This window comes from Rhinatrema bivittatum, chromosome 4, assembly GCF_901001135.1.
Source record: "Rhinatrema bivittatum chromosome 4, aRhiBiv1.1, whole genome shotgun sequence".
Taxonomy (NCBI): domain Eukaryota; kingdom Metazoa; phylum Chordata; class Amphibia; order Gymnophiona; family Rhinatrematidae; genus Rhinatrema; species Rhinatrema bivittatum.
This window is the reverse complement of record NC_042618.1, coordinates 55259644-55281241: the sequence shown is the minus strand read 5'-3', so window position 1 is coordinate 55281241 and position 21598 is coordinate 55259644.

Sequence of the window (21598 nt, the reverse complement as noted above, 5' to 3'; positions counted from 1 at the left end):
CATCTGAAACTGCAATGCCTTATTTAGATTAACTGCCTGTAAAAAGATTAAAAAAAAAAAAAAAAGGCCTGTTCTGCCTATAGTGAGAGCCACACAATCAAAAAGTGAAGGACTAGAAAATTTAAATAAAAACTAATATGAAGAATCAAATTGCAATGCAACATTAGCAGTAGAAAGATCTGAAAATCCACGTGGAAATTGTAGCAAATGACTTTCACCTGATTCTCAGAGCTCAGTTGCGTTTTCCCATTTTCCAGCATCGACAGTAAAGAAGAGATCTGTAAGTAGATAATATAATTCTGCAAATGAAATTTTTATATATAACATTTTGTAGCTGTGACAAAAAAGTATAATTCTTGCTGTTTCCCTGGGGATTAATATGCAAAATGTGAGCTCTCGGGAAGTACAAACAATCAAATAACTACCAGTACACAAAGCTGGCTTCAGCACACACTGTACTTTTGAAATCTGAAACGTGACAGGGCAAGAAGGTTAAAAGCACATGCAAAAGAAGGAAGGGCAACAATATTTGTATAAAAGGATCAAATTATGTTAAGTTCAGAACACAAAGCAATTTATTGTACCAGAGTTGGATAGTGAAATGAGATAACTGTATTGTAAACTGCTACAGGTTGCTTGCTACAGTTTTTCTACTGCCAGTATTTTGGGTCAATAAACTAGTAGACGTGAGGGAAAGCAGGTTGTGAAATTAAATGACTTACCTGAAATAATGATTATAACACATCCCATTTCATATCAACATTGACCCATGCTGGTAAGATCTTCTGTTCATTCTTGTCCCGACCCTGACCAAACACACCTTTTACGTCACCCCTTCCCCTCAGAGCTATCAAATCCTAAAATTAAATGATACAGCAAGTACCAAGTAGTGTACACAAAAATAGTATCTAGATACAAGAACACTATGTTCATGTGCTTCATTACAGCAGGAATGGCTGTCTAAAATTTAAATTCTTGAATAATTCATAAGGCAGATTCATTTTTTGAGCCATGAGCTGTACAATCATGGCCTGAACATTTGGCAAAACTACTGTTGATGCACTGCTTTTAATATCTTTATTTTTGTTTTAAGAAAACATAAATGTTTTCTAATTTTTTATGATTTAATGTTACATACTATGGGCCTCATTTTCAAAGCAGTTTACTGCGTGCGATAAATTCGCAAATCGCGTTAACAGCTGTTAACGCGATTTGCGAATGCAAATTAGTAATTTGGTATTCAGGGGCGGAGTTGGGGCGGAGCATATGCAAAGCGGGAACCAGTTTATCGTGTGCGGCGAAACAGCCGCAGTGTTAGCGCGGCTGCTAACTACAACCCTCAAATTTGCGGTACGGACTGCGCTACAGGCAAGTAAAGGATTATCGCAGTCCACGAGACTAGCTTGATGGACACTCTACCTGGGCAACAACAAGCTAGGTGGAGAGAACGTAGCCCAAATCTCTTCTTGGAGTGAGTTTCCTCACTCCGACGGCCAGCAAATCTGCACTAGAGACCACTGTTCTGTCCGTAGGTCTCATGTGGAATGCGAAAGTGGCCCCCAACCCCCGACGCTCATACCTAATCCCCACCCCGAGTTAGTAGGTGGCCCTCCCATAGGGGTTAAAATACCTGTCTAGGGCATAGGCACCTTAATAAGGTTCTCTCTCTCTCTCTCTCTCTCTCTCTCTCTCTCTCTCTCTCTCTCTCTCTCTCTCTCTCTCTCTCTCTCTCTCTCTCTCTCTCAATATTGTGCACTGCTGGCGAAAACATCGCCGCACGCGATGTTTCCCCACTGCACGAAAGAAGCCTCATTTGCATTGGTAACGCCCCCTACTGTGTTACCAATGCGATATTGGAAAATGAGGCCTATGTGCTTAATGGAAAAATTTGAAATATATTATCTTATAAACCATAATAGTACATAAGTGAAGGCTGGCATTAGACCAGATACCTTATTTAGCCCAACCCCCTATAACTCCCACTAGTTTAACCTAAATATATTGATGCAAAAATTACTAAGTATGTCCAAGCAAATAATCAGGATTATTTATGAACAGTTCATGCCCTGATAGTCTCTCCAATTAAAGAACGAACAAACGAACTGCACTTATACCACACAGATATACACTGCAGTCTTTATTTATTTATTTCTAACTTTGGGATTTCACCCATCCTCTTGAAATATGCCCAGGGTGGGTTAGAACAAGACATAATAAAAGCATAACAACTGCAGAGAAGATTTCCCATTCTCACTGCTGGCCCATTCCTGCATCAGAAAGCCCTTCCACATGCACACAAGCTCCTGTTTTGTAATCTACAATAGGGAATAAATAGATCTTTAAATTTCATCTGAACTGCTTCAAATCTACCTTTTTGGAGTATTTCTCCATGCAGCTTGTTTCAAATGTGAAGAACTGCACAGGAAAAAACACGGGCCCGAGCCTTAGCATGTTTTATCCGTTGCAAAAATAGAACCTCCAGACAGCCAATTGCTTGGGAAGAACGTGCCCAACCAGGATGATATCTTGGTATTACTGGGGCTGAAGTAAGTTGCGCGTGCCGCGATCCCCAGCACAGCAGCAAATGGCTGCTGAGCCGGGAGCATCTGACCCCGCCCTGCCCTGCACCGCCCCCGGACCGTCCCGCCCCACCCCTCCCCGCCGCTTTTTGCAAGCCCCGGGACTTACACGTGTCCCAGGGCTTTACGCGCATTGCTGGGTTTTTTGAAAATAGGCCCGGTGCGCATAATCTTTTGAAAATCCGGCCCTTAATGTGGGTAAAACCTATTGACAATTCAATGGTATATATTACAGCAATTTTTAAAAACCCACTTGCATGGGTAAACTGCATTTACATGTGTAAAACCCAGTTTTAAGTTTGCAAATGCATTTGAAAATCAGGCCCAAGTTATCTCTCTGCATCAGCAATGGTAATAACAGATGGAAATTTGAATTTCAAAAACAAGAATAGGCTATAAAAACATATGCTGTGCTTTCTTTAGGTTTTGCATTGTCATTGTTTCCACTTCAAAAATACCTTACCCCCACATATTTAGAGGTTAATTTTAAAAGCCCGGTGCATGCCAAAATTGGGAGATGTGCGCATGTAGGACATGTGCGCATCCAGCAGATTTTAAAAACCGCCTGCATGAGGTGTGGGTGTGGTTTGTGTGGGGCATGAGAGTTCTGGGACAGGGCCTAGAGATGTGCACGCAAATACTTATGTGCCTGGACGTGTGCCCAGGCCCAGTGCCGCTGCGTAACTTTACTTTTGCTATAAAGGAAGTGTAACGTATAAAAAAACCCCAAAACAGCCATTTCTGAGAGGTTTAAAGGGTCTGGGGTAACTGGAGAGAGTGCAGATTATTAAACTGGGGGGTGGAGGGGGGAGGTTTGGAGGGCCGAGCTCTACATTGGCTGAACTAGTGGATGAACTAGTTAAACTGGTCATGATGTGGTTACACGGATGTCTGCAGCTGTGTGCGCCCAGTTGCAAAATACGGTGCACACCTACACTCACCCAGGCTATTTTATAATATTTGCGTGTATGTGCGTATATATGTTAAATTAGCCACATCCCTGGGCGACACGTCAATTTGCACTTGCACACCCCTTTGCAAGTTACCATCCCTATCTTTTCTAAACATGAACTAGATAATTAAAAAAAATCACTTCTGATAGCATCATATTTATTTTGAAACTAAAGAAGGTTCAGAAAACAGTTGTCCCTATAGTGTTCTCTATATTTATATGGAAAAATCTCTGGTTTATCCTATTAACATGAAACTTTGTAAATTTAATATATTGATTGTAAGTAAGACAAATGGATTATATTGCTTCTTCCCTACAAAGGTATGTGAAGTATGGTTATGTGGTTACACAATTGTGTAAAGGGTGAGTTTGCATTCCTGTCAAACCTTTTCTACTGGGAATATATTGTGTGCATTAAAAAAAATATGCAGTGGAACCACACCAAAATTGCCTGACACAGTTACGAGTGCTTAAATATCTGCATTTAGAATTGCAAAATATTTTCTGTATTACAAGTGGATTTGTCCTGCTAGGTAAATGGACTATTGTGCCTTAACGTCCTCTGTGCATCTGAGCCTTTGTATATTTTCTGTGAAAAGTGCAAAGCACTGTATACTGGGCCAAGTTTTGACATAAAAATGTATATATACACTTCCATGCAAGGGTAAACTACAAAAATCAGTAGGAATTATGAAGACTGTGTCTATGATTTTTTTTCTTTTTTTTTTAAATATCCTCTTGACCATGAAAGCCAGATTAAGTCAAATGTTTGTTTTTCAACTGGACCCTGGAAGCACAGAGAGATAAGGTGTCTTGTCCAAGGTCACAGAGTCAGTGGCAGAGGACATTGATAAATTTAACCCAGGGCTTCTCATCAATCATAGGAGAATGCTCTAACTCAGGGATAAGCACGCCTGTTGGTTTTTAGGATATCCACTGTGAATATACATGAGATGTATTGGCATGCAATACAAGCAGTGCATGCAGATACTTCTCATGCATATTCATTGTGGATATCCTGAAAATCTGCTTGGTTTGTGGCACTTGAAGACTGGAGTTGGCTAACTGTGCTCTGACTACTAGATTACAAATGGCCAACGTATCCTTGCTAGAAACAGATCTGGTTTATAAGATGTCCACAATGAATATTCCTGAGCTCTCTGTACATATGTTTGCTCTACGATCCTGATGAATATGCATATTTGGTTTTCATGAGCTCCAGATTTGTGTTTGGCCACAGAGGACCAACATTGGTCATCTCTGCACTAAACCAGTATGCCTGTCTAAATTAAAGGTATTCTTGTGAATTATAAGCCAAGCTTCTGCCATTTACATTTCCTTTAATGACCTTTGTAATGAGAATAGTTTTAAGCTGTATATTATAGTAGTTACTAGCCTTTGTTGCATTTTTTGATTTCTGACAATTGTCATGCTGTTTTAAGCCTGCTACTGTTTATCCATTATCAGGCTGACGGACTGAGGAATGGCATGAGTTGCTAGTAATAAACAGGCAAGTCTCTGTCATATACGTCACTGCGTTGTCTCTGATTAATGTACACATTTCTAACATTTTTTTCTGAGACATTTGAGTTGAGGGAGAAGTGACACAGTCTGAATCTGTTCCATTTTCATGACAAAGACTCATAACTAGATAGGAAAATGAGAGAAGCCTAAGCTCTTTGATTCTAATTTTGAAACTATCGTCATAGTCTTAACTTATCAGCAAACTAATTGTAGTTGTGGTTTTTTTTACTGTATTTCTGTTATTGTTGTTTTTAAAAATGTTCATATAAAGTCCTGCCTAGAGGTTTGTAAACAAATGCATATGTTTTTCTTGCTTGATCATGCAGTATGCTGAAACCACATATGAGAAAAGTTGTGTGGTGGCTTCCTATCCAATGTACTAAAATTATGTATTGGTTGAAAAATGTCTTTCACAGCCTCTTTTGTTTATTTCTTCTGAAAAAGTGGAAGTATGGTCTCTTGTATCTTGTATTAACAACCTTTTGTCCTATTTCTTCTGTAGAAGGTGGTTGAGGTCATTGATTACTCTGAATAAAGATTCTCATGAATGAGTAAGCAGCAACAATGGAAATATCCCTAATGCAATGCAGGGATTTTGCTTCATAAGACTATATTTTCAAATTTGGCTGTGACTTGTAGCAGATTCTAATTATTATTAAATGAATTATTAAATGTTACAGTTGATAAGAGCATTACCAAGTGAATTTTGTTTTAAACACTGCATGACAACAAAACATCTGATGGTTTATATTTGTTCAGAGAATTAATTTAATGAATAAATTAATGTAATGGATAGTGTGACAGGGTACCTATTATAAAGTTAGATTACGGTTACCTTCCAAATTTCATATTTTTATCCTAAATTTACTAATTCCATTTTTCCCTCGATTATGCCTTATAAGGTGACCGAAAAAGGCCTATTTACTAACCTGTGTAAAACCTGTGCATTAATATATGTTAGTTCCCATGGTATTCATTAAACTGTGGTAACTGAGGCCTGGATTTTCCATTCTCGCAGAGAATGGTAAATCCAGTGGTAACGGGGGATGAAGGGGGGCAGGCCTGTGAAAGCCGGCAGCGATCGCACCACCGCGGTGTTATTGCTGCCGGCTTTCGCACCCAATAGCGCCACCGTGAAAGGTGGCGCTATTGGGCACGCTACTGGCGATGATAACGGTCCTTACATTATCGCCGCCAGCGAAGATAATGCCGCCTCCCTGCCGCCCCGACTCATCCCCTCCCTGTCCCTCCCCACCACGACTCTGCCCCCGGCAAGCTATCGCACGCGAAAAGGGACTTTTCGCGTGCTATAGGCTTAGAAAATGACCCCCTGAGTACTGCATTTTACTGAATTCCTCAGTAAGGGTGGTACCCATGGGCATTGCCAGCGACAGAAACATCCGCATGTTACCAACCCATGGAAATGCATGTTCCTGGCCTTCCAATGGCGAATGCTTGTTCTTGGCCTTTCCAAAATGTTCCCTTACTGAAAATCAAACCCCTCCAGGCTGTCCCTCTTCAGCATCCTCCTCTAAAAATGTGTAAAGCTCTGAACCTCATTCCCCACCCCTAAACGAAAAAAAATATTTCCACACCCTTGTACTCCCAAGTTACCTTCTTCCCGGACCCTACCTCCTGTCTTCAGGAGCCACCGGGTCACTAATTGGGACAGGAGCTCATGCTCAAGAATACCCATCATCCATATTGATGCCGGCTGACCCAAGGCTCTCTTTTCCCCCTAATAATAATACAAGTAAAGCCAGATTTAGAGATGGTACATATGAGAAACGCAGCACTAGTTTTTGAAAAGCAACTTTTAAAGAGGAGATTTCAACTAATGTTTAAAAATAGGATTCAGTTATTAAAACCTGGCATGGCAGGGTGGGTGGATGGCACAGTTCTGCCTTGTAGAGTGAAAGGAAGTTAGTTTTCTGATTTTCTCCAAGTGTAGATTTAAATGTCTACAAATTTATGTAATCAAATTTATGTATTCAGTATAGAATAGAAAAAGCATATTCTGTTTATTTAAATAAGGGACCCTTGGGGGCTTCAGATCCTTTTTCTCTGTTTCATGTCTGAAAGAGAGATGAGTAAACTAGCTTAGATTCAGTCCAAGCGTCTCCAATCCAGGGCAAGATAGGATCGGCTGAATTACAGCTACCGCTGTCCTTGGTATACAATGGGTTACATCATAGCCCTATTGACTCAGCTCCCCAAATCTTAGATTACTCTGACTTACCTCTGTCTCCCATTCATGATTGGGTTCACAGGTCTTGAGAAGGGGCCGTAAACTTCTTAAAATTATACAAAAGTTGGAAGATTTGCTTGAACCATGGGAAATCATCCTGCTTGTCCTACTAGGAAAATGGAGAAAATCTGAAATAACTATAATACAAATTCCAAAATGGCTAACATTAATTTTCTGTGATAGCTTGATTAAAATTTAGAAACATGCTGAGCAAATTCAAGCCATCCTAAAAAAAATTTGGATTTTGATGTGAACTGGATAGATGCTGCATCAAATCAAATGTTAACTGTATTTTTGTTTTTGTCTATGTTTTATGTATACTTTTGGGTGTCTCGCTATAATCCACACACAACATGTGGTTGGAGGATGCAGAATATAAGCTTTTTTATATAAATAAAGTAAATAAACATGTAAACACAAATTGAAGATAGGCCTAATTCTAAAAGAAAACTGGGTGACAACTAGGCCACTTTTAACCTTTGCCTGAAAGCTGGGTTTTGATTTTATCTCCATTGGCACAAATATTGCTTTACTTAATTTTACCAGTAGAGGGTAGCAATCAAGTACTGTTTTAAAGGTACTGCACATTGCAGCTAATTCATTTAAGATATGGATATTAATAGCCAAGGCCAAGTATATGCACTGTTGAAGTGGATTTCTTGTAATTCAGATAAAATAAAGATCTTTATTTGCTCTTTTGCAGACATTAAGTACTCATCTTGTGGCATTTTCTGAAAGAAAAATGTAAGCTTTTCCCAAAGTATTGTCTATCTTTTTTCAAATCCTTTGCTGTGCTATGCACAAAATTTCTGATGCAGTCCATCCCAGTAGTAGCTATTTTTTATCCTGCTTGTAAAATATTTTTGTGATTTTGTGTAGATTATATAATTACAGCTTTTCTTTTTGTTTTCACTAACAAAACTATATATTTAAACACAATTGTTATTTATAGGTGATAATGCTTCTTGCTCATTAAGCAATTATGAAAAACAGATAGGAGATATGAAAATTGTTAGGAAGCGCTAGGAGAGTGGTTCCATTTTCCAGGGGATTGTGTGTTCTTGGACCACGGTTCGACTCCAGAGGAACTCCAAAGAGGTGCCGCAGCAGGCGAGGCATGCCCGAACATGGGCAGGACAGGAGTGAGGCTGAACTGAAGACAGATGACTGAAGATACTGACACTCCTCTGGACCCGCACGCTTCGGGAAGACCAGCAACACAATGGTGGTCTTTATGAACAGTCCTCCGACTGTTCCAAACCCTTTCGGACCTGCCGCTGGGTAACGGCAAGAAGCAGCAGGCCGGATGGAGGCCAGGGCAGCGAAGACCGGAACATGGAGATTCAGACAAAGATTCAGGAACAAGGTACTTGGATGCACAGACGAAGACTCAGGAATGAGGTACTTGGATGCACAGACGAGACTCAGGAACAAGGTACTTGGAGAAAGGTTCAAGGTATTCAGAAGACTCAAGCTAGGTTCAAGATATTCAGGAGAGTCAAGCAAAGTTCAAGGTATTCAGGAGAGTCAAGTAAAGTACTGGGTTGAGACTGCGACACAGCACGCCCTACACAGCCCACCCGCGGGGCTGGTCGCGGACCACACTGGACTCAAAGAGCCTCTAGACGAGATGTGGAGTAAAGAAAGGAACATGTCTCAGAAGCTGTAGAGGCCTACACCAGGGCGTGCCCTACACAGCCGCCAGTGGCTGGTCGCGGACCATGCTGGGACGGCACAGGTACTAGCAGAATCTTTGGCATGGACGGAGCAAGCGCAAGGCACTCCGTAGACCAGGGACAAGGATACAAGCAGAAGTCTCCCAGAGGCTTGTGCTGCAGAAGTGAGGAAGGCATTGCACCACGAGGCGCCCTACACAGCCCACCCGTGGGACTGGTTGTGGACCACGACGTGGCACGACAGGAAGGGTGGCAACGAGGAACCAGGGGTTCAGGACAACTGGACTGGATCACGGACATCGGGATCAGGAGACGGACATCAGAACTGGGTCACAGACATCAGGAACAGGAGACAGACATCAGAACCGGGTCACAGACATCAGGAACAGGAGATGGACATCAGGACCGGATCACGGACATCTGGACTGGATCACGGACATCAGGATCACGAACTTCAGGACAAGACATGAAGCTCCGACAGGAAACAAGGAACACAGGACCTTGAAGAAGAGCTGGAACAGAGAAGACTCCTGGAGCAAAGACAGGAACATCCAGGAGCATCTAACTCTTTGCGAAGGCAAAGCTGGAATGAATGCTGGGCTCTTTTGTAAGGCTGAAGAGGACAACGCCCAGGGAGGAGCTAGCAGAGGGCTAGCAGAGGGCCAAACCCTTTCGCGAGGGTTCCGGACCTCGCTGAACGACCTCCTGCAGTCGATCTCCTGCCGGCGCCATTTTCCGTACGGACAATGGCGCCGGCCATACGCGTATGGCCGGCGCCATTTTCCGTACGGAAAACGATTCGCGGCAAGAAATCGCTCCTTGACCCCCACTGGACCCCCAGGAACTTTTGGCCAGCTTGGGGGGGCCTCCTGACCCCCACAAGACTTGCCAAAAGTCCAGCGGGGGTCCGGAACGACCTCTTGCTTCGAATCGTTTTCGTCTATGGCTGCCGCCATTTTGTGGCGGCCATTTTGAAAAATGGCGCCGGCTGAAGACCTCACGATTTAGTGTGCCGGTTTTCGTGCTCTCCCCCTTCCCCCGATTTAGCCACGGACCGCCGCTACGGAGGACTCCCAGGTAATTTAATGCATTTGGGGGGGGGTTCGGGAGGGTGGGGGGATTTAATTTAAAGGGTCGGGGTGGGTTTTAGGGGGTTTTAGTGTGCCGCTGGACCACCAGGTAATTTAAGGCATGGGGGGGGGGATTTAATTTAAAGGGTCGGGGGTGGGTTTTAGGGGGTTTTAGTGTGCCGGCTCACGATTTTAACGATTATCACGATACTTTACACACACAAACGGCAACAATACGATTCCCTCCCCCTCCCAGCCGAAATCGATCGTTAAGACGATCGAGGACACGATTCACATCTCTAATACCCACAGATTGCTGCATATGTCTGCTACAACAGTGCCGACTGGCTGACCAGGGCAGTCACTGAGAAAGTTTCTGATCCATTAAAAACACATTTCTGATACAAAAAAAATCTCACAGGTGAATGTATATTTATTTACAACAGGACATTAATTAGACACATTCCTACACCCATAGCAACCTAAAACTTAAGTAGGAACTGAACAAATTTGATATGAAGGCAGCATTCCAGCAGCAAGGTGGGGGCTTCCCAGTCTTTTTTTTTTTTTTTTTAATTTATTTTTTATGATGCATTTCACAAATATTGACAGCAATTTCGGCATGTCAAGGAATGGGTACAAATAATATTACAGGTAATTCAAAGCCGGAACTGCACTCTATTTAAATTTAGAGTATAAATTGAATTTGCATACAATAATTTTCCAAAAGAATACAGTCTGGAATCTAAGCAAACCCCCGTTATAAAGCAAAAGGGAGATCCAATAATGTTATACATGAGCAAAAATAAAGCATTTATAACTAACATCAAGCAGTTGTGCTGTGCTTACTACTAATATTCCCTTAACAGATCTCAGCAAGGTCTAGGTAATTTTGCATCAATAAATCTGCGCAGTTCAAGCGGCTCTAAAAACACAAACCTCTCGTTCTGGAATTTAACTACACATTTACAGGGGTAATAAATCACAATCTGAGCCCCAAGGGTTTTTCCCTCTTGGCACATTGAAAGAAACTTTTTTCTGCGTGTTTGTGTAGTTTTAGTTATGTCCGGGTATGTCCACACTTTTTGACCCAAAAACTTCTTTTCTCTATTTTTAAGAGATAATCTTAATATTTTATCTCTGTCTGTTGCATTTATGAATTTCACACATAACGTTCCCCGTTGTTCAATTTGCTCAGTCATGCTTTGTTCCAAAAAGGCTGTGATGTCTTCCATCTCTTGTTGTTGCAAACCATTTTTTTCTTGATCTTTATTCTCTATTTTTCTTTGATTTATAAAGAAAATCTTCTCCATAACTGGTATTTCTCCTGATGTTAACTTCAAAACTTCAGATAGATATTTTTTATACATCTCGTAAGTAGATATTAGTTTAACGCTAGGGAAGTTTAGTATCCTAAGATTTTTATATCTCAATTGGTTTTCTAATGTCTCAATTTTCCTGGAATTCGCAGTATCTCCACATATCAGTCCTATTTGGGTTTTCTCTACAGATTCCACTCTATTCTCAAGAGACTGAAATTTTTCTTTGTGCTCAGACAATACCGGGTCTATCTGGGAAACGCGATTCTGCGTTTCTACCATCGTTTTATTCAGGATCTCAATAGATGACTTCAATTCCATAAGGACTACCCACACATTTTCCAAAGTTATTTTAGACATTTGTGGAACGCTTGTAACATTTTTATAACTCACTGTTCTCTCCGTGCAGAGTTCTTGCCTCTCTCCTGAGGCCTCTGCTCGGCCTTTGCTCTCCTCCGGTGTTGAAGTTAGAGGATCTCCTCCCCCTCTAACTTTATGGCTCGACCCTTCTCCCAACGGGTTTCCCTTGAAGGAGTCTGGTAAGTCCGGCAACTCCGGTCAGGCTTCCGTACCCAAGTCCGGGGATAGGGCGAGTCCAGGAGGCAAAGGTTTGAAGGGAGCCCCAGGGCTCAGCGAGGTGTTTGAGCCTTGTTGAGTCGGCGTTTGCTCTTCGTCGACGCCCAAAATGGCCACATCTCCCGGGGCATTAGCACTGCTCGGCGAGAAGAAGTTCCCGATAGAGAGCTGTGTAGAAGAGGAAGTCAGGGCTGTCGAGGTCTCTACCCTGACTCTCCCTTTTCTTTTTGTGTGCGGCATAGTTTCGTGGAAATTCTTTCAGCTCGGGAGCTCACTTCTCACACGTCCTGCTTCAGAGACGCCGGCTTCCCAGTCTTTTGCATCGAGTGTCACATGTATGATTTTTTACCCACCGGTGAGAAATTGTACATGTGCATGTGATGCAAAGAGCTCCTGGCTCTCAGAGAACAAGTCCGATCTCTAGAGGCTAGAGTAGCAGACCTAGAGGAGCTGAGGCAGACAGAGAGGTATATAGATGAGACCTTCAGGGACATAGTAGCCAAGTCCCAACTTCAAGCTGGCAGCCCTGGTGCTGCCTTGGAGGAAGAAGGTCTCATGATTGGAGAACATCAACCTGGTGCAGCAGGAAAGGATCCTGTAGCATGGACCTGCTCTCCAGGTGATGCATTGTCCTTTTGCACCGAGGATATCTCCCCAAGGCCTACTGCCCAGGAGGGAAGGGTTAGGTCAGCCGTCATAGTTGGTGATTTGATTATTAGGAATGTAGACAGCTGGGTGGCTGGTGGGCATGAGGATCGCCTGGTAACATGCCTATCTGGTGCGAAGGTGGCGGACCTCACGCGTCACCTAGATAGGATTTTAGACAGTGCTGGGGAGGAGCCGGCTGTTCTGGTACATGTGGGCACCAACGACATAGGAAAATGTGGGAGGGAGGTTCTGGAAGCCAAATTTAGGCTCTTAGGGAGAAAGCTTAAATCCAGAACCTCCAGGGTAGCATTCTCTGAAATGCTCTCTGTTCCATGCGCAGGACACCAGAGGCAGGCAGAGCTCCGGAGTCTCAATGCGTGGATGAGACGATGGTGCAAGGAAGAGGGATTCAGTTTTGTTAGGAACCGGGGAACCTTTTGGGGAAGGGGGAGTCTCTTCTGAAGTGATGGGCTCCACCTTAACCAGGGTGGAACCAGACTGCTGGCGTTAACCTTTAAAAAGGAGATAGAGCAGCTTTTAAACTAGAACAAAAGGGGAAAGCCGACAGTTGCTCAGCAGCGCATGGTTCGGAGAGAGGTATCTTTAAAGGATACTAATGATGTATTAGAATTAGGGCATCCCGACAGTGAGGTTCCAATAATTAGAAAAGTAGTCCAAGTGCCTGTAACTAAAAACTCACCTGAGCTAAAAAATTCTAACATATCCCTATCAATTAAAAAGCAGAATGAAAATACAAACAAAAAACAAACTAATGTTTGTATGCTAATGCCAGAAGTCTAAGAAGTAAGATGGGAGAATTAGAATGTATAGCAGTGAATGATGACATAGACTTACAGGTCGATCCAGTAAGGCCGCGGTAGAAACAGTGCGGTAGTGTCAGGCGCACCCTTACTCCCCGCACGCACAGTTCTCTTCACTAACTCCCCGATACTCTCCTCTAATCGCATGCAAATGCATGCCACGGCTTTAAAGCGGTAGGGAAGGGTTATGGCCGCGTAACCCATTTTACTGTATAGGCGCTTAATACAGCGCCTATACAGTAACCAGGGTGCGCTGGTACCTGTCATTTCAAATGACATTTGAAATGACAGGTACCAGGAAGTGTAAAAATCAAAATTTTTAAATACCTGTCGGAGGGCCGCGTGGGTCCAGGCGGCCGGCGGGATCCGGGGGGCCGGTGGTCGCGTGTTAAATCTAGGCCGCGGGCGGGTGGGCGCCTGTTCCGGGCGGCGGGGGGTGGACGCGCGTTAGTTTCAGACAGCCGCGTGGGTCCAGGCGGCCGGCGGCGGCGGGAGCCGGGTGGTCGCGTGTTAAATCTAGGCCGCGGGCGGGTGGGCGCCTGTTCCGGGCGGCGGCAGCGGCGGCGGGGGGACACGCGTTAGTTCGAGACGGCCGGCGGGTGGTCGCGTGTTAAATCTAGGCCGGGTCTGCACAGGCGCGCATTCACTGCCGGTGGGGGCTGCCTCTCCCGGCAGTGAATGAATTCATTCATCCAGGCGGAGGAGCCGGTGGCGAAAGCAGCCGGCTCCTCCGCCTGGATGAATGAATGCGCGCCTGTGCGACCCCTGCGATTCGGCGCTCAAGGCAGTCACATGCCGTGACGTCACGCCTTGAGCGCCGAATCGCAGGGGTCGCACAGGCGCGCATTCATTCATCCAGGCGGAGGAGCCGGTGGCGAAAGCAGCCGGCTCCTCCGCCTGGATGAATGAATTCATTCACTGCCGGTGGGGGCTGCCTCTCCCGGCAGCCCCCACCGGCAGTGAATGAATGCGCGCCTGTGCGACCCCTGCGATTCGGCGCTCAAGGCAGTCACATGCCGTGACGTCACGCCTTGAGCGCCCAATCGCAGGGGTCGCACAGGCGCGCATTCATTCATTCACTGCCGGTGGGGGCTGCCGGGAGAGGCAGCCCCCACCGGCAGTGAATGCGCGCCTGTGCGGTCCCGGCCTAGATTTAACACGCGACCGCCCGCCGGCCGTCTCGAACTAACGCGTGTCCCCCCGCCGCCGCTGCCGCCGCCGCCCGGAACAGGCGCCCACCCGCCCGCGGCCTAGATTTAACACGCGACCACCCGGCTCCCGCCGCCTGGACCCACGTCGGCCGCCTGGACCCACGCGGCCCTCCGACAGGTATTTAAAAATTTTTATTTTTTCTTCTGACAGGTTTTATGTGTCCCACATCATTACATTTTCTCGATCATCTCTGTATCGCTTTTTTTTTAAATTGTGTTTTATTGTTTTTGAGTATCTTAAGCGGTGTCGATGGATTTATTACTAGACTCACAGTCCTAACTCCTACTAGGGGGAGGCGGTAAACTAACACGTTACGGCCGCGGCAAAACAGTGCGTTACTAATGAGAGAACCTGAGCGCGCGTTACGGTATCGGAGGGGAATAGCTAATTCCTTCATTATACAGCTAATTCGTTCATTTACATGCCGGGTGCGGGAAGGGTTACGCGTCTGTTTTAAGAAGCACTACGGATGCGCAAAATTGGAGACTGTATCGCTGGTTTGCCTTACGCGTCCGAATTGTGCGCAGCGAGCTCGTTACAGACGAGAAATCTTCAACTGAACTTTACTGAATCGAGCTGTTAATTGGCATCTTAAAGACATGGTGAAAGGAGGACAACAAATGGGACAGTGCTATACCGGGGTACAAATTATATCACAATGACAGAGAGGAGTACCCGGGAGGCGGTGTGGCACTTTATGTCAGGGATGGCATAGAGTCCAACAGGATAAACATCCTGCATGAGATTAAGGGGCGGATTTTAAGAGCCCTGCTCGCGTAAATCCGCCCGGATTTACGCGAGCAGGGCCCTGCGCGCAGGTGCGCCTATGTTCAATAGGCCTACCGGCGCGCGCAGAGCCCCGGGACTTGCGTAAGTCCGGGGGTTTTCCGAGGGGGGCGTGTCGGGGGCGGGGCCGAGCGGCGCACCATTTTCGGGGCGGGACGCGGCGTTTCGGGGGCGGGCCCGGGGGTGTGGTTTTGGCCCGGGGCGGTCCGGGGGCGTGGCCGTGCCCTCCGGAACCGCCCCCAGGTTGCGTCTAGGCGCGTCAGCGGCCCGCTGGCGCGCGGGGATTTACTTCTCCCTCTGGGAGGCGTAAATCCCCCAACAAAGGTAGGGGGGGTTTAGACAGGGCCGGGGGGGTGGGTTAGTTAGAGGAAGGGAGGGGACGGTGAGGGGAGGGCGTTAGCGAATTCCCTCCGAGGCCGCTCCGATTTCGGAGCGGCCTTGGAGGGAACGGAGGTAGGCTGCGCGGCTCGGCGCGCGCCGGCTACACGAAATCGGTAGCCTTGCGCGTGCCGATCCAGGATTTTAGCGGATACGTGCGGCTACGCGCGTATCTACTAAAATCCCGCGTACTTTTGTTGGCGCCTGGAGCGCCAACAAAAGTACGCCAACACGCCATTTTTGAAAATCTACCCCTAAATGCACAATTGAATGTTTATGGGTAGAAACCCTTGTGTGTCGGGGAAGACTATAGTGATAGGAGTATACTACCGTCCACCTGGTCAAGATGGTGAGACTGACAGTGAAATGCTAAGATAAATTAGGGAAGCAAACCAAATTGGTAGTGCGGTAATAATGGGAGACTTCAATTACCCCAATATTAACTGGGTAAATGTATCATCGGTACATGCTAGAGATATAAAGTTCCTGAATGGAATAAATGAAATTTTTGTGGAGCAACTGGTTCAGGAACCGACAAGAGAGGGAGCAATTTTAGATCTAATTCTCAGTGGAGCACAGGATTTGGTGACAGAGGTAACGGTGGTGGGGCCGCTTGGCAATAGTGATCATAATATGATCAAATTTGAATTAATGACTGGAAGGGGGACAGTAAGCAAATCCATGGATCTCGTGCTAAACTTTCAAAAGGGAAATTTTGATAAAATGAGAAAAATTGTTAGAAAAAAACTGAAAGGAGCAGCTACAAAGGTAAAAAGTGTGCAAGAGGTGAGGTCATTGTTAAAAAATACCTTCCTAGAAGCACAGTCCAGATGTATTTCACACATTAAAAAAGGTGGAAAGAAGGCAAAACGATTGCCGGCATGGTTAAAAGGGGAGGTGAAAGAAGCTATTTTAGCCAAAAGATCTTCATTCAAAAATTGGAAGAAGGATCCAACAGAAGAAAATAGGATAATGCATAAGTGTTGGCAAGTTAAATGTAAGACATTGATAAGACAGGCTAAGAGAGAATTTGAAAAGAAGTTGGCTGTAGAGGCAAAAACTCACAGTAAAAACTTTTAAAAATATATCTGAAGCAGAAAGCCTGTGAGGGAGTCAGTTGGACTGTTAGATGATTGAGGGGTTAAAGGGGCACTGGAGTATAGCTAATATAACCCCAATATTTAAAAAGGGCTCCAGGGGCGATCCGGGAAACTACAGACCGGTTAGCCTGACTTCAGTGCCAGGAAAAATAGTGAAATGTGTTTTAAACATCAAAATCACAGAACATATAGAAAGACATGTTTAATGGAACAAATTCAGCATGGCTTTACCCAAGGCAAGTCTTGCCTCACAAATCTGCTTCACTTTTTTGAAGGAGTTAATAAACATGTGGATAAAGGTAAACCAGTAGATGTAGTGTACTTGGATTTTCAGAAGGCGTTTGACAAAGTTCCTCATGAGAGGTTTCTAGGAAAAGTAAAAAGTCATGGGATAGGTGGCGATGTCCTTTCGTGGATTACAAACTGGCTAAAAGACAGGAAACAAAGAGTAGGATTAAATGGACAATTTTCTCAGTGGAAGGGAATGGACAGTGGAGTGCCTCAGGGATCTGTATTGGGACCCTTACTTTTCAATATATTTATAAATCATCTGGAAAGAAATACGATGAGTGAGGTAATCAAATTTGCAAATGATACAAAATTGTTCAGAGTAGTTAAATCACAAGTAGATTGTGATAAATTGCAGGAAGAACTTGTGAGACTGGAAAATTGGGCATCAAAATGGCAGATGAAATGTAATGTGAATAAATGCAAGGTGATGCATAAAGGGAAAAATAACCCATGCTATAGTTACACAATGTTAGGTTCCATATTAGGTGCTACCACCCAAGAAAGAGATCTAGGCGTCATAGTGGATAACACATTGAAATCATCGGTTCAGTGTGCTGCGACAGTCAAAAAAGCAAAGAGAATGTTGGGAATTATTTGGAAGGGAATGGTGAATAAAACAGAAAATGTCATAATGCCGCTGTATCGCTCCATGGTGAGACCACACCTTGAATACTGTGTACAATTCTGGTCACCGCATCTCAAAAAAGATATAATTGCGATGGAGAAGGTACAGAGAAGGGCGACCAAAATGATAAGGGGAATAGAACAGCTCCCCTATGAGGAAAGACTAACGAGGTTAGGACTTTTCAGCTTGGAGAAGAGACGGCTGAGGGGGGATATGATAGAGGTGTTTAAAATCATGAGAGGTCTAGAATGGGTAGATGTGAATCAGTTATTTACTCTTTCAGATAATAGAAAGACTAGGGGGCACTCCATGAAGTTAGCATGTGGCACATTTTAAACTAATCGGAGAAAGTTCTTTTTCACTCAACACATAATTAAATTCTGGAATTTGTTGCCAGAGGATGTGGTTAGTGCAGTTAGTGTAGCTGTGTTTAAAAAAGGATTGGATAAGTTCTTGGAGGAGAAGTCATTTACCTGCTATTAATTAAGTTGACTTAGAAAATAGCCACTGCTATTACTAGCAACAGTACCATGGAATATACTTAGTTTTTGGGTACTTGCCAGGTTCTTATGGCCTGGATTGTCCACTGTTGGAAACAGGATGCTGGGCTTGATGGACTCTTGGTCTGACCCAGTATGGCATGTTCTTATGTTCTTTCAGAAAGGTAATGATTGGGTATAGCAAACACATGATTGTTTTCTGGGACTCTCTCTTCCTCTGGGGGGCGGAGGGGGGGGGGGGGAGTATTTTGGCCTATCCAAGTCTGGTGCTTCTGCGCAGTAATATGTGGTCACTGCTGACAGTGGCTTTGGAGGCCACAGACACAGAAGGCAGTGGCAAGGGGTGATAGCTACAAGAGAGCTCCAGAGGTGAGAAGGGTTCCTGAGAGCTGATGTTTGGGGGGCCAGTGGATGAAGGTCTTGTAGCAATGGTTTGTCTCTTCTCTTCAGATGGTGTGCAAGATGAGGCCATCCCCATTTCAGCAAAGGTGAATGTCTCCACCTATGTCATGGGGGGAGGGGGACCTTCTTCTAAAGTGGTGGAGATGTTGATGAAGAAGTCCTCCTTGGAGGTGTTAGGTCCATAGTTTAAGGAGGAGGCATCATAGGTGAGTGTGGACACAAGGGGAGCCTCACAGCAGGCTGACAGAAGTACAGGTAGCAAAAGAACAAGCCATAATGGTGGTAGTACAAATTCAGGAGGTGGCTGCATCCAGGGACCCTGTGGCTTCCGGAAGCATTCCATCTGAATGCGGCTGGCATGGAGGCTTCAACTGAAGCATCTCCCTCCAGACAGAAGACATGGACTGCAATTCCTCCCACAACATCCGGCCAGCATCCTCTCTTACACCCTGTAGCTCTTCCAGCAACATTTCCTTGAGGCCCTGTATATCCTGCCTTATGCCTACAAGAAGGACTAACATTCTATCAATTCTTTCAGCCTGCAGCTCTCAGCTGGAGTGAAAGACACCTCTGCATCAGCTCTTGGAGAAAAGCTGACCTTTTCCCATTCTCTGCCTTTCTCTTCATCAACATCTTGCTCTAGAGATCACAAGTATGTGCTTTGCTATAGGTGGGGAAAGGCTCGTACTCTACCAAATTCTGGGTTTGTTCCTCATCTCCTGTCACATCTCTCTCAGGCTCTTCAGGGACCACTAGGCACTCCATAGACCACTCCTCTTCTGACTCACTCTGTTCTTCTAGACTGTCCTACAGCATTTGTGGACATTGCCTAGGCCTTCCCAACCCACTGGGTCCCTAGCCATCAGAGTCATGTTTGTGTCATCCCCTGCAAGAAGGTAAAGTACAAAAACTGTCAATATGGACTCTATCTGGCCTTTTCTCTTCTCTCCCACTGGACCTTCCTTAAAGCCATGGAGAACAGCTACATGGCTCCCACGTTATGACCTTCAGCTACTGAACAACCTACTAGTCTAGGATGCCCTAGGGTGCAAGTGCTACCATTATGCATTTTTTAAAAATGTATGTATTTATTTATTTATTTGTTTAAAATCTTTTCTATATCATTGCTAAGTTAAATACCATTGCAACGGTTTACATGTTGGCACATAAATTAAGGTGATTGAGTGCGTACTATAGTACATTCTAACACAGGGGTCGGGAACCTTTTTGGCTGAGAGAGCCATGAACGCCACATATTTTAAAATGTAATTCCGTGAGAGTCATACAAGACCTACCAAATTAATTTACTACACCCCCCTACTCTCCTGACGCCCCTCCCAAGACCTGCCAAATTAATTTACTACAACCCCCTACCCTCCTGACCGCCCCCCCCCCCCAAGACCTGCCAAAAGTCCCTGGTGGTCCAGCGGGGGTCCAGGGCTCGCAGACAAATCTTTAATAAAAAGTAAAAATCTAACAAAACCCCCCCACCCTCCTGACACCCCCCAAGAACTCCAAAATTAATTTACTACAATCCCCCACCGTCCCGACCCCCCCAAGACCTGGCAAAAGTCCCTGGTGGTCCAGCAGGGGTCCAGGGCTCGCAGACAAATCTTTAACAAAAAAGTAAAAATCTAACAAAACCCTCCACTCTCCTGACGCCCCCCAAGACCTCCAAAATTAATTTACTACAAAACCCCCCCCCCAGACCTGCCAAAAGTCCCTGGTGGTCCAGCGGGAGTCCAGGAGCGGTCCGGGAGCGATCTCCTGGACTTGGGCTGTCGGCTGCCAGTAGTCAAAATGGCGCCGAAGGCCCTTTGCCCTCACTATGTCACTGGGGTCGACCAATGGCGATGTCGACCCCAGTGACATAGTGAGGGCAAAGGGCCTTCGGCGCCATTTTGACTACTGGCAGCCGATAGCCCAAGTCCAGGAGATCACTCCCGGACCGCTCCTGGACCCCCGCTGGACCTCCAGAGACTTTTGGCAGGTCTTGGGGGGGTCAAGAGGGTGGGGGGTTGTAGTAAATTAATTTTGGGGGGGCGTCAGGAGGATGGGGGGTTTTGTTAAGATTTTTACTTTTTTATTAAAGATTTGTCTGCGAGCCCTGGACCCCCGCTGAGCCAGATGCAGCCATCAAAAGAGCCACATCTGGCTCGCGAGCCATAGGTTCCCGACCCCTGTTCTAACAGGTGCCGCAAAAGGTTCTGTTACAATATATCAAAGGAATAAGTAATCAATTGAAAAGTGAAGTAGGTCATGCCCAGGTGTGCCTTTACGGTACTAAAAGAACAGAAAAAGTACTGACAGCATGGAGTGTCATGACAGCAGCCCTATCTGCCATTTGGATCATAGAATATCTGTATATATATATATATATATATATATATATATATATATAAATAGTTAGAAATCTTATAATAGTTACTATTAGGGATGTGCAGAGGGACGCCATACGTTGCATTCGTGATTCGGATTCGTCGGGGAGCAGATACGTTGCATTCGGCCGTATGGCTCCCCGATGCGTTAATACGGCGATTTCTATTCATGTGCCAGCTAAAATTCAAATTAACTACAACCCCCCACCCTCCTGACCCCTCCAAGACTTACCAAAACTCCCTGGTGGTCCAGCGGGGGGTCCGGTAGCCATCCCCTGCACTCACACCCTCGGTGCCAGTTTCATCATGGCGCCGATAGCCTTTGTCACAGGGGCTACCGGTGCCATTGGTCAGCCCCTGTCACATGGCCATCGGTGCCATCTTGTGCTCCTACCATGTGACAGGGGCTGACCAATGGCACCGGTAGCCCCTGTGACATAGTATGGGCAAAGGCTATCGGCGCCATTTTGAGTAGTGGCATCGGATGATCATAGAAACATAGAAACATAGAAA